Here is a 12,301-nt window from a genome sequence, read left to right as displayed (position 1 = left end):
CATTCAAAATCACCCTAGACAATATAAAATACCTAGGAATATACCTACCAAAACAAACACAGCAATTATATGAAAACAACTACAAAACACTTTCCAAACAAATAAAACTGGATCTAAACAATTGGAAAGCCATTGATTGCTCATGGGTAGTACGAGCTAACATAATAAAAATGACAATTCTACCCAAATTAATTTACCTATTTAGTGCCATACCTATCAAGCTACCGAAAAACTTCTTTACTGAATTAGAAAAAAACTATAACAAATTTCATCTGGAAGAACAAAAGATCAAGAATATCAAGGGAAATAATGAAAAAAAATGTGAAGGAAGGGGGCCTAGCAGTACCAGATATTACACTATACTATAAAGCAGCAGTCAGCAAAACAATATGGTACTGGCTAAGAGATAGAGAGGAGTATCAATGGAATAGACTGGGGATAAATGACATCAGCAAGACAGTGTATGATAAACCCAAAGAGCCCAACTTTTGGGACATGAATCCACTATTTGACAAAAACTGCTGGGAAATTTGGAAAACAATATGGGAGAGATTAGGTCTAGATCAACATCTCACACCTTACACCAAGATAAATTCAGAATGGGTGAACGACTTGAATATAAAGAGGGAAACTATAAACATGTTAAGTGAACACAGAATAGTTTACTTGTCAGATCTCTGGGAAAGGAAAGACTTTAAAACCAAGCAAGAGTTAGAGAAAATTACAAAATGTAAATTAAATGGTTTTGATTATATTAAACTAAAAAGTTTCTGTACAAACAAAAACAATGTAGTCAAAATCAGAAGGGAAACAACAAATTGGGAAAAAATCTTTATAACGAAAAACTCTGACAGGGGTCTAATCACTCAAATATACAAGGAGTTAAAGCTATTGTATAAAAAATCAAGCCATTCCCCAATTGATAAATGGGCAAGAGACATGAATAGGCAATTCTCAGGTAAAGAAATCAAAAGTATCAATAAGCACATGAGAAAGTGTTCCAAATCTCTAATAATCAGAGAAATGCAAATCAAAACAACTCTGAGGTATCACCTCACACCTAGCAGATTGGCTAAAATGAAAGAAGGGGAGAGTAATGAATGCTGGAGGGGATGTGGCAAAATTGGGACATTAATGCATTGCTGGTGGAGCTGTGAACTGATCCAGCCATTCTGGCTGGCAATTTGGAATCACGCTCAAAAGGCTATAAAAGAATGCCTGCCCTTTGACCCAGCCATACCATTGCTGGGTTTGTACCCCAAAGAGATCATAGATAAACAGACTTGTACGAAAATATTCATAGCTGCGCTTTTTGTGGTGGCAACAAATTGGAAATAGAGGGTATGTCCTTCAATTGGGGAATGGCTGAACAAACTGTGGTATATGCGGGTGATGGAATACTATTGTGCTAAAAGGAATAATAAACTGGAGAAGCTCCAGGCGAACTGGAGAGACCTCCGGGAACTGATGCAGAGCGAAAGGAGCAGAGCCAGAAGAACTCTATACACAGAGACTGACATTCTGTGGTAAAATCGAATGTAATGGACCTCTGTACCAGCAGCAATACAATGACCCAGGACAATTCTGAGGGATTTATGGTAAAGATGCTACCCACATTCAGAGGAAGGACTGCAGGAGAGGAAACATATAAGAAAAACAACTGCTTGAACGCATGGGTTGGGGTGGACATGATTGGGGACGTGGACTTGAAACTACCACACCAATGCAACTACCAACAATTTGGAAATTGGTCTTGATCAAGGACACATGACAAAACTAGTGGAAATGCGCATGGGTAGGGGGGGGCCGGGGGGGGGTTGAAGGGGAAAGGAGGAGCATGAATCATATAACCATGTTAAAAATGAATATTAATAAATGTAAAAAAAATAAATAGCAAAATTAATTGATTGATATTTTGTATATCCTAGCTGCCATTAACCCATTCTCTCTTCCACTACTCGTATCTCCCTATTCCTATAATGATCTCCAAGTGTTGAAGTGAAAGAATCAATGGATCAGCAAATTTCATTGCTGTCTTATTTTAAGAAATGACCACAGCTATCCCAACCTTTAGCAACCACCACTTTGATTAGTTAGCAGCTCTCAACATCTGGTTATGACCTTTTGTAAGCAAAAAGATTAGAATTTATTGAAGACTCAGATGATGTTGTCATTTTTAGCACTATTTTAATTTAAAGTTTGTACTTTTTTTTTAGACATTATACCTACTATTGCACACTTAGTATGTTTCAGTATAAAGTAAATATACTTTTTACATGATTTAGGAAACTAAAACAAAATGTGTCTTGCTTTTCCATTTCTTGAATATATATTTTAATTTTGATAGTAATTCACTGCCTATGATACCTTTGATCAAGATGTAAATTCCATCCTTATCTCTCTTAATTATATCAATTTTTACTCTTGCTTTGTCTGAGATCATAATTGCTACCCCTGCTTTTGTAACTTAAGCTGAAACATAATAGATCTATTCCAGCCCTTTATTCTGTGTCTCTCTCTGATTTAAATGTTTCTTGTAAACAGTATATTGTATGATTCTGACTTTAAATCTCCTCTGATATCCTCCTCCATTTTATGGTTCATTCCATTCACATTCATAGTTATGATTAGTAACTGTGTATTTTCCTCCATCTTCTCTATCCCCTATTTTTTTTTCTCTTTTCTCCTTTCAGCTTTTCCTTTTTAAGAAATGTTTTTACTTCTCATTACTGTCTGAGTTCACCTTCCCTTTTTCCTTTCCTACCTTTCCTACCTTTTCTTATTCCCCACTTCCCTTATTACTTCCCTGTAGGATAAGATAGGTTTCTATAGCTAACTGAATGTAGATGTCATTCCTACTTTACCCTAATTCTGATGAGAATAAGATTCAAGGATTGCCTGTCATGCCCCCTTCATTTCTTTCTCTGTTTTGATTCTTATATGTTTCCTCATGTGATATAATTTACCCTCAATTTTCTTCTTTTTTCTCTTTTCCCAATGCATTTCTCTTTCTTATCCTTTGATTTCATGCTTTGCTATCATCTCGTCATATTCAACTTAACACCCTGCTTTTTGTTTATCTGTGTTCCTATTCACTGCCCTAATAGTGATAAAATTTTTAAATGCTTTTAATACTTTAAGAATCCCAAGTACTGACAAGTATCTTACATATTTCACATATATTAAGGATCTTAGAAATCACCTTTAGATGTAAGTAATGTAAGTTTAACCCCATTGTTTCCCTGGATTACCTTAAATATCTCATCTCATAGATATCTTAAGTGTAGTAGTTATCATTTTCACATGTAGGAATGTGATTAATTTAACCTCACTGAGACCTTTGAGTTTCTTTTTTCTTTTTAGTTTATATTCTTTATGCATCTCTTAATTTTGATCATTGAAATTTCTTTTCAACTCTGAACATTTCATCAGGAATGACTGAAAGTCTTCTGTTTCATTAAATATACTTTTCTCCCCTGAAGTATTATGATCAGTTTTTCTAGGTAGGCGATTCTTGGTTGCAGTCCTAGATCCTTTGCCTTTCAGAATATCACATGTCATGACTTCCAGTCCTTTTAATGTAAAAGCTGTTAGGTCCTGTGTAAAACTGACTATGGCTCCATAATATTATTTTTCTGGATGCTAACATTATTTCCTCTTTGAACCAAGAGTTTTGGAATTTGACTATAAATAACCCTGAGATTTTTAAATTTGGTATCACTTTCAAAAGGTAATCTTTCAATTTCTATTTTTCACTCCTATTTAGGAATATCAGGTGAATTCTCCTGATAGCTTTTTACAACATACTGTCCTGGCTTCTTTTTATTATTATTATTATGGCTTTCAGGCAAGTGCAGTGATCTTTAGGTTATCCCTTCTGGATCTATTTTTGGGATCAGTTGTTTTTCTAGAGAGATCTTTCAGATTTTCTTCTATTTTTTTCATTTATTTTTGAATTTGCTATATTGTTTCCTGATATCTTATAGGTTCATTAGCTTCCATTAATCCAATTAAAGTCATTTTCTTCTTTGAGACTTTTTACTTCTTTTTTAGCCAGTTATTTTCTCATTTGAGATTTTGTACTTCCTTTTTTCAGAGTTATTTTTTCCATATATTTTTTCTAAATTGTTGATTTTTCTATCATTTTCTTTTCTAATTTTTCTTCTGATTATTATTTTTTATTATTATTGGTTTGTGGATGCTCTTTTGAAACTTTTCTAGCAGTTTGTTTTGGTTCTGACATCCATTCATGTTTTCCTTTGAGACTTTACATTTTTTCATTTTTGTACTGGTGCCCTCTTCTGAGCTTTCATTTTGGTCATCTCTGTTGCTGAAATAGTTTTCCAGTGTTAGACTTTTTTCTCTGTTTTTTGCTCACTTAGGACACCTTCTCCCCCACCCCTTACCCCCTAACCCCTGGCTTTTCCTATATGTTGCAGCTTATTTCTGATCCTAGGGTAGAGGGGGTGGTGTCCTGAGCATTTACTGTGGTCTATTCTAGTTCTTGGGTTTGACTTACCTATTTCTGATCCTGGATTGAGTGCTCCCAAGGTGGTCTGTCAGGTCTGTGGGGAGATTTGCAGCTGTTCTGTCCAGGTACTAATTGTATTGGGTCATTTGGGTTCCTCCTCTCCCAATGAGGTTGGACCTTGTTGGATTGAGTTCTTCCTACTGCTGCCTGTACTAGGTACTGCCTGGACTCTGTGATGCCTTGACGGTGCCGGGCCACATTCCTCCCATTATCACCATTACACTATCATCTTAGTTTCCCCTCTTCCCTGGCTGAGGCTATACCGAGCTAGGCCTACCACTCATGCTGTATCACACCAGAGTTTTGCTTGGCATTGGACCAAATTTTCATCTTCTATCCCAGCCAGATGAGCTTTCCATGATGTCCCTTCATGCTGTTCTGGGCCCACTGCTTTACTCTGTCTCCTGTCAGTTCCACCACTCCAGGATTTGTTTTGAGGTATTTTTATTTTTATTATGGTTATCTGGAACCAAATTCTCAATATCTCTGAGAAAGGCCTGTATGTTTTATCTTCTTTCTCTGGGATCAAAATTGATCACTCTAATTTATCTGAATTTGGCATGATCTTAGTGTTGATTTGATTTACTTTACTGTAGTCATTGTGCATATTCCATTATTTCTACTCTATTTACTATCAGTATATATGTGTATGTGTACATACATCCATATATATTTATCATTATATTTTTCTGAATTCATTTTTTGGCATTTATTACAGAATAATAATATTCTATTATATTCAAATGCCAAAGTTTGTTTATTTTTCCCATAATGATGGGCACAGATTTTTTTTGCTTTCACAAAGAATACTGCTATAAATATTTTGTTGTATATGAGATTTTTTTTTGGTATTCATTCTTTGAGAATATATGCCCTGTTATGGGATGGCAAATCCAAAGGGAAAAAAAAATCACCTTTCTTGATTAGTTCTAAATTTTATTACAGAATGATTAGATTAATTCAAAGCTATGCCAACAACTTATTCCTTTTCTTATGGTCATAATAGCTGCAGGTTTTGACTATTTAAGTTTTCATTTATCGTCTTGATTAATTTGATGGGTATGAGGTAAAATGCCAGAATATTTTAATTTTCGTTTATCCTATTATTACTGATTTGGAACATTCTTTCATATAGTCATTGATAGTTCATATTCCCTCTTTTTAAAAAATATTTTATTAAAGCACTAGTAGAAGTAAAATACAAATTCCCTAAAGTAATCCCAGAACACCAGAGCACTGGGAATATTCAAATATTGCTTTTTTATCTTAAAAATTTTTTATATATTGATACAGTTTTTAATAATCATTTACTAACACTTTGCAGTCAATGTTCTATACCTTTTTTTCTATGCCTCTCCATTTCTCCAGATGGCACATAATATGATATTGTTTATATATGTGTTATCTTAGAATGCATATTCTATGTTAATCACAATGTAAAAAAAGATACATTCTACATACCCTAGAGAAAAAAATTATGGATGAAATAATGTGAAGAATGGTATACTTCAAACTGCATTCAAACTCCATCAGTTCCTTCTAAAGCAGTCGATAGCCTTTTTTTTTTTCATGAATCTCTTGCAGTTGTCCTAGATCTTTGCATTGTTGATGATAACTAATTTATTCACAGTTGACCATTCTATAGTATTGTTGTTACCGTGGACAATGTGGTCCTCGATCCTTGCATTACTAATAATAGTTAACTCATTCACAGTTGACCATTGTACAATATTGCTGTGATTGTATACAATATATTCCTGATTCTGCTCACTTCAATTTGCATCACTTCATTTTAGTCTTTCCAGGTTTTTTTTATGGTTATCTTGTTTGTCATTTCTTATTGCATAATAGTATTCCAATACAATCACATAACACAACTTGTACAGCTATTGCATCAGTTGATAGATAATCCTTCAGTTTCTCATTCTTTACCACCCAAAAAGAACTGCTATAAATGTTTTTATACAAGTAGATCCTTTCCACTGATCTCTTATGATATCAACCTAAGTGGTAATTCTAAGTCAAATGGAAACCACAATTTGATGACCCTTTGGGCATGGTTCCATTCTCTCCCTAATGGTTGTATCAATTCACAGTTCCACCAACAGGGTCTTAGTGTCCCAATTTTCCTACATTCCCTCCAATAAATATCATTTCTCTTTTTTGTCATATTAGCATGGCTGATAGATATGAAGTAGTATTTCAGATGTTTTAATTTGTATTTCTCTAATCAACAGTGATATGGAGAACTTTTTCATATGAGTATAGATAGTTTTAATTTCTTAATATGAGAATTGCTTGTTCATATACTTTGATCATTTTCAATCACAAAATGCTTTGTGTTCTTATATATTTGACTCAGTTCTCTATATATTGAAGGAATAAGATCTCTGTCCATAGACAATTGCTATACTTTTTCTAATTTGTTGTTTCATTTTTATTAAAAGGAAATAGAGAGAATGAATAAGTTGCAGAGGGTATGGGCATTTGCAAATGATTTGCAAGGGCAGCTGGCATACGGGTGGAACCAAATGGGTGATGTTCTGGAATGTCAGGAACAGATAAGAGGAGACATTGAGATTCTAAGGGGGTTGGTTGATCTCTGTACTCTCCAATGAGAACAGGAGCTGACTTTCTGTAGCTATCTTGGGATCGAGCTGGAAGAAGCTGAGTTCCTGACTCACCTTGGAGGTTTCCAAATCTCAAGAAGTCTTCCTTGATCCTAATCCAGATCCTGTGACCTGGTTCTCATTGTTATCATCATTATCACCTGTTCTGTGTGAGCTGCCAAGGACCCAATCTCTATCTTGCCTAACAGAGCCAGACCACTTTTGGGCCTTCCAGCCAACTCATCTGCCTAGACTTTACTGACCTTGTTTTATTTCAGTGGACCAGTTAGTGCAAGGTGTAGTTAGCTAGAATAATCTTAGGCAGACAGAGTAGCCTGATTTATTGGGAATGAAATGACCCTTTCTGGTCAGGAAAGGGAGAAGAGTTAGAACTGATAAGAGCTAGGGATATCTGTCTTCATGGTCCGGAACACCATCCTGAGTTGATCAAATGAATCCAAGATCTTTTGTATATCCTTCTGAGCAGTCAGATTGTGTTGTCTGCAACCCACAGGACTGAGACCTACCACTTGGCTCCATACTGTGGGCAGACCACATTGGGTCTTCAGCATTGGTCTGACCCTCAACCTAGAGACTTTACAAGGTTCCCACTTACTTATTTCAACTTTGAATCTTGTTTGTATATATTTTGTTTGTTCAAAATCTTTTTATTATCTATTTTACTTCTTGTAATGCTCTCTATGTCGTTTAGACATAAATTTTCCCCTTTTCCATAGATCTGACAAATAAACTATTTCATGCTCTCTAAATTTGTTTATTGCATCACTTTTTTTCTAAATTATGCATCAATTTTGACTTTACCTTGATATATGGTGTGAGAGGTTGGTCTGTGCCTAGTTTCTGCTGTGTCATTTTCCAGCTTACCCAGTAGTTTTTGTTGAAAGTGAGTTTTCCTTCTAAAAACTTGGATCTTTGGGTTTATCAAATAGTATGACCAATCTATTCCAATGGTACTTACTATACTCTACTTCTTAGGCAATGTTAGATTAGGGCTTTTTTTAAGGTTCCACCCCAGGACAAACAATTTTACCCTAGGCTGTATCTTTGCTTGCTTCTTTTTTTTTTTATGGTGTGATGTCATATTCCTTATTGTAGATGCAAAAATCTCTTCATTTGTTACTCTTTATCAATAAAACTCACTTTTCAAATATTCTTAAAGTTTTAAGAGTGCTAACTGATCAGGGAACACATATATAAGTTTTTTACATAACTTCTGATTATTAATTTGCCCAGGCACATTAGCCTAGTATGTGGACAGTCTTTCTCTGCCTCTAATTTTTGTTTGAGGCAATTTGAACTTACCTTATACTCAAGATCTTCAGGATCGTTACACCTAAGTATTTGTTATTTGGGGGAAAACCTAAGAAGCAATAAGCCTCATGATTAACCTGTAAGTGATGTATAGTTGGCTTTTTGGGAGGTAGTAGTTAATACAGAATGTTAGTTATGCTAACATAATTAGATCTTTTTAGCTTCCATATGAATGTATAATCTGAGAATGACTGAGAGAAACAACTTTTATCATGGATGAAAGCAGGAGAAACCTTTTGCAGAAGTAACCAGAAAGGGGAAAAACATTGAACTTTTAGAAAGAAAACTTTTTGGCAATAAGAGCCTATGATTCAAGTAAAATTATTGATTATTAAAATTCAAATATAAACATTTATAATAAACCATTATTACTAGCTTAATTTCTACTACTTTGGAAAGGAATCTCTAAGAATAGAGGTTACAGTTTCAGTTTCAGTAGACAATAAGTAGCATAAACAATAACAATAATAGATATTACCATATATTAAACCCTTATAATCTCAAATCTACATGGAACCAAATTCTTTCAAAATATAGATCTTTGAGATTAGATCAAAATCATGAGGGAAGGGGATGAGGTATATATTATTTTTCCTGTTTCCTTTCTGCTACTGAATTTGTACCTATCATGCCTTCAGTAAGGTTATAGAGAATGAGCTCATATTTTAATACTTTTATTCAACTACAAAAACAACTACAAAAATTTGTATCTGTTTAGGAGCTTATCCATAGAACATTAAATATAAAAGGACAGCAAATTGAACTAAGACCATTTCTATCCATATCCCATCACAAATCTGAGGATAATGAAGTGATTAATGATAATAATTAACAAAAATAGCCCCTCTAAGGTTTATTCCCATCATCCATAATGGGGAGTGAGAATTGACCCTGGAAAAGTAGGAAAAAAATCAGCTATTGTTATGCTTAGTGGGGACTTCATGTGTCCAGGGACTGCTGTGATACTTGTGAAGGACTGAAAGGAATCCTGCAACAATGGTAAATTGTTCTCTGGTGATACTCTTATTAGTACCCCAGTAAACTATTTCTAAGAGTTAAATAAATAGTAAGGGTTGCATAGAGTTATGTCCTAGTCCTACTCAAAACCATTTTGATGATTAGCTTGATATAGAAAATATCATAGCAAGTAGTGCTTCACTGTGTTCTGATGTGACAAGGAGGCAAGATGATAAGAATAAAACAGAAATACAAATATCTTACCAGCTAGAACTGCTTTGGTGAAGATGAAATTGTCCTGTAAAGTGCAAGCCACAAGTATATATGAAATGGACTCTTGACATGAATACTTTCTTAGACATGGGGCAGCTAGATGGTTCAGTGGATATAGCACTACATTAGTAGTTAGGAAGACATGAGTGAAAACTTAGTTATATGACAGTGGGAAGTCATTTAACCTCTGTTTCCCTTAATCTATTGGAGAAGGGAATGGAAAACACTCTAGTATCTTTTCCAAGAAAATCTCATATTCCAGAGATGGTGAACGCTTTTGAGATCTCTGCCCAAACTGCACCCTCAAGCAGCTTGTGAACCCCAACATTATCCCAGACAAGGGATGGAGAAAGTGTTTGCACTGGGCTGCTGGGCAGAGAGGTGGGGCTTGTGTAAATTGTCCTCAGGCATTGTGGAGAGGGGGAATGGAGCAGCCCCCTCCAGCATGTGTGCCATGCCTTTGCCAACATAGGTATAGTCCATGGAGACATGAGGAGTTGGACATGAATGAATAAATGAACAACAACAACTATGAAAAAATATAGATGTATTATAACTCTCACTTATAGTTTTTTAAAGTATTAATACATTTCTGACCAGTGTAATAAAAAATATCATCCTAAGGTGATATAAGAAGAAATATGAGAAAAAAATCAAGGAGGCATTAAAATCTAGAGGGAAAAGGTGAAGAACCCAAAATCATTGAAAATCTGCCCTGATTCATACCCTCAAAAATATGCTTAATAATTAAACACATGACAAAAATGATATAAATATCTTAAGTAATTTTACAAAAGCAGTGAGCATACTTAGGACAGAATTTCAAGGAGGCACGAGAGTTTGACCATATGAATACAATTATGAAACAAATTTTACTAAAATAGAGTAATTTTTAAAAGCTGATATATAAGTCATGCACAAATCTATTCTCCCATGATATGTAATATAAATATTAAAACATATCAGGACGTGCATAAAATAGTTGATATGACTGTCATTGACGCTGAAGAAACTATAGGACAAAATAGAGAGCTCTTAAGGAATACCTCTAAAGACAGACATCAAACACCATCATAGTAAAAGGAACTTGAGAGAATTATTAGATACCTATGGAAAGGCATTAAAAGATCATGCTAACATCTAGTGAGTAAAAACAATAAAATTATTGAAGTCCATATTGCTTAGTTAAAGGTAACAATTAATACATTTGTAACAGATTCTAGAAAAAAAATCTTAACTTCAAGATTAGATTCACTTAGTTATGAATTTTTAAAAAGTAAAAAGATTGAAGCTGTATCAAAAGCAGAAATCACTCAAATTACAAAATAAAGAATTCAGTGTTAATTTAACTTTTCCACGGAGCTTTCAAAAGTGATATAAGAGAAGAGATAGGATTCCTTAAGGAAGGTGAGGAAAATTGGAACTATGAAGCCCAAGAAAATTTTGTTAATTTCTCCTATAATTTCAGTATTTTTATTTTAGAATTTGCTAATAAAAATGTTGGTTTTCTAGTATTTTTTGTACCATGTTCAATAAGTTGGTCTATTCTCCCTGTCTCTTTGTCTCTTTTTCTTGTTAAAGAAAATGTTTAAAGATTTTTTATTAAAGATTTATCTGGTTTTATCCTATCAATTTTTGGATGTTGTCAAATTCTCATTTTCTTTAATGAAAACTAAATTTTATAAGATTCATTTTGCTTTTTACCTACTGATTGTTTAGGACTAGGTAATCTAGTCTCTAGTTGTTATGTGTGTGTGTGTGTGTGATATGTTTATCTTTTTATTTTTGTCTTCTTAATATTTTATTTTTTCTAATTACATGCAAATCAATTTTAACATTTCTAGGATAAAAATTTAATTTCCAAATTCTCTCCCTTTTTCACTTCCCACTCAATGAGAGGGTGTGTGATTTTATAAAGGTTAGACATGTGCAGTAATAAAAATATATTTCCATATTAATCATGTTGTGAAAGGAAACACAAAGAAAGTAAGAAAAACACAATTTTAAAAAGTATGTCTTGATCTGCATCAAACTCCATCCATCAGTTATTTCTCTGGAAGCAGAAAATATTTTTAATCATAAGTCCTTTGGAATTCTCTTAGATTATGTATAATTTTTATAAAATCCAAGATTAAATATTTTTTTCAGAAAAATTTCAGGAAAATAAACTTGCTAAGTCCTCAAATCAAGAAAGTGAACTGTTTGGAGAAAGTGTCATAAAGAAACTTATACTACATGAGAAGATCCAGAATGAATTTTGTGATTTAATTGATTGAACTGAAGAAGGTTGAACATATCATTTATTCTGAATGTAAACTCTTATGCCAAAGGGGATTGCCCCCAATTGGCTTTTTGTCAATGAACCTAGCAAACAATGGTTTTGCTTTCTTTCCTCTATTTCCCTCTTATCTCCAACTATTTTAATTTCCTCTTAGAAAGTGCAACATTGTATGCACCTTTAGCTAGAAGATCTTTAGAGGTATAAACTGGTTATATTAAATGATTCATTGAGGAGACTAGTCTCCCAAAGAATCACAGAGGAGATTGTGAAAAGTGAATCAAACTCTCTTTATCAATCAGCAACCTTTAAGTTAATCAA

Source organism: Gracilinanus agilis, chromosome 2, assembly GCF_016433145.1.
Source record: "Gracilinanus agilis isolate LMUSP501 chromosome 2, AgileGrace, whole genome shotgun sequence".
Lineage (NCBI taxonomy): Eukaryota > Metazoa > Chordata > Mammalia > Didelphimorphia > Didelphidae > Gracilinanus > Gracilinanus agilis.
The sequence above is the reverse complement of the archived record's forward strand: the minus strand, read 5'-3'. Positions refer to the sequence as shown.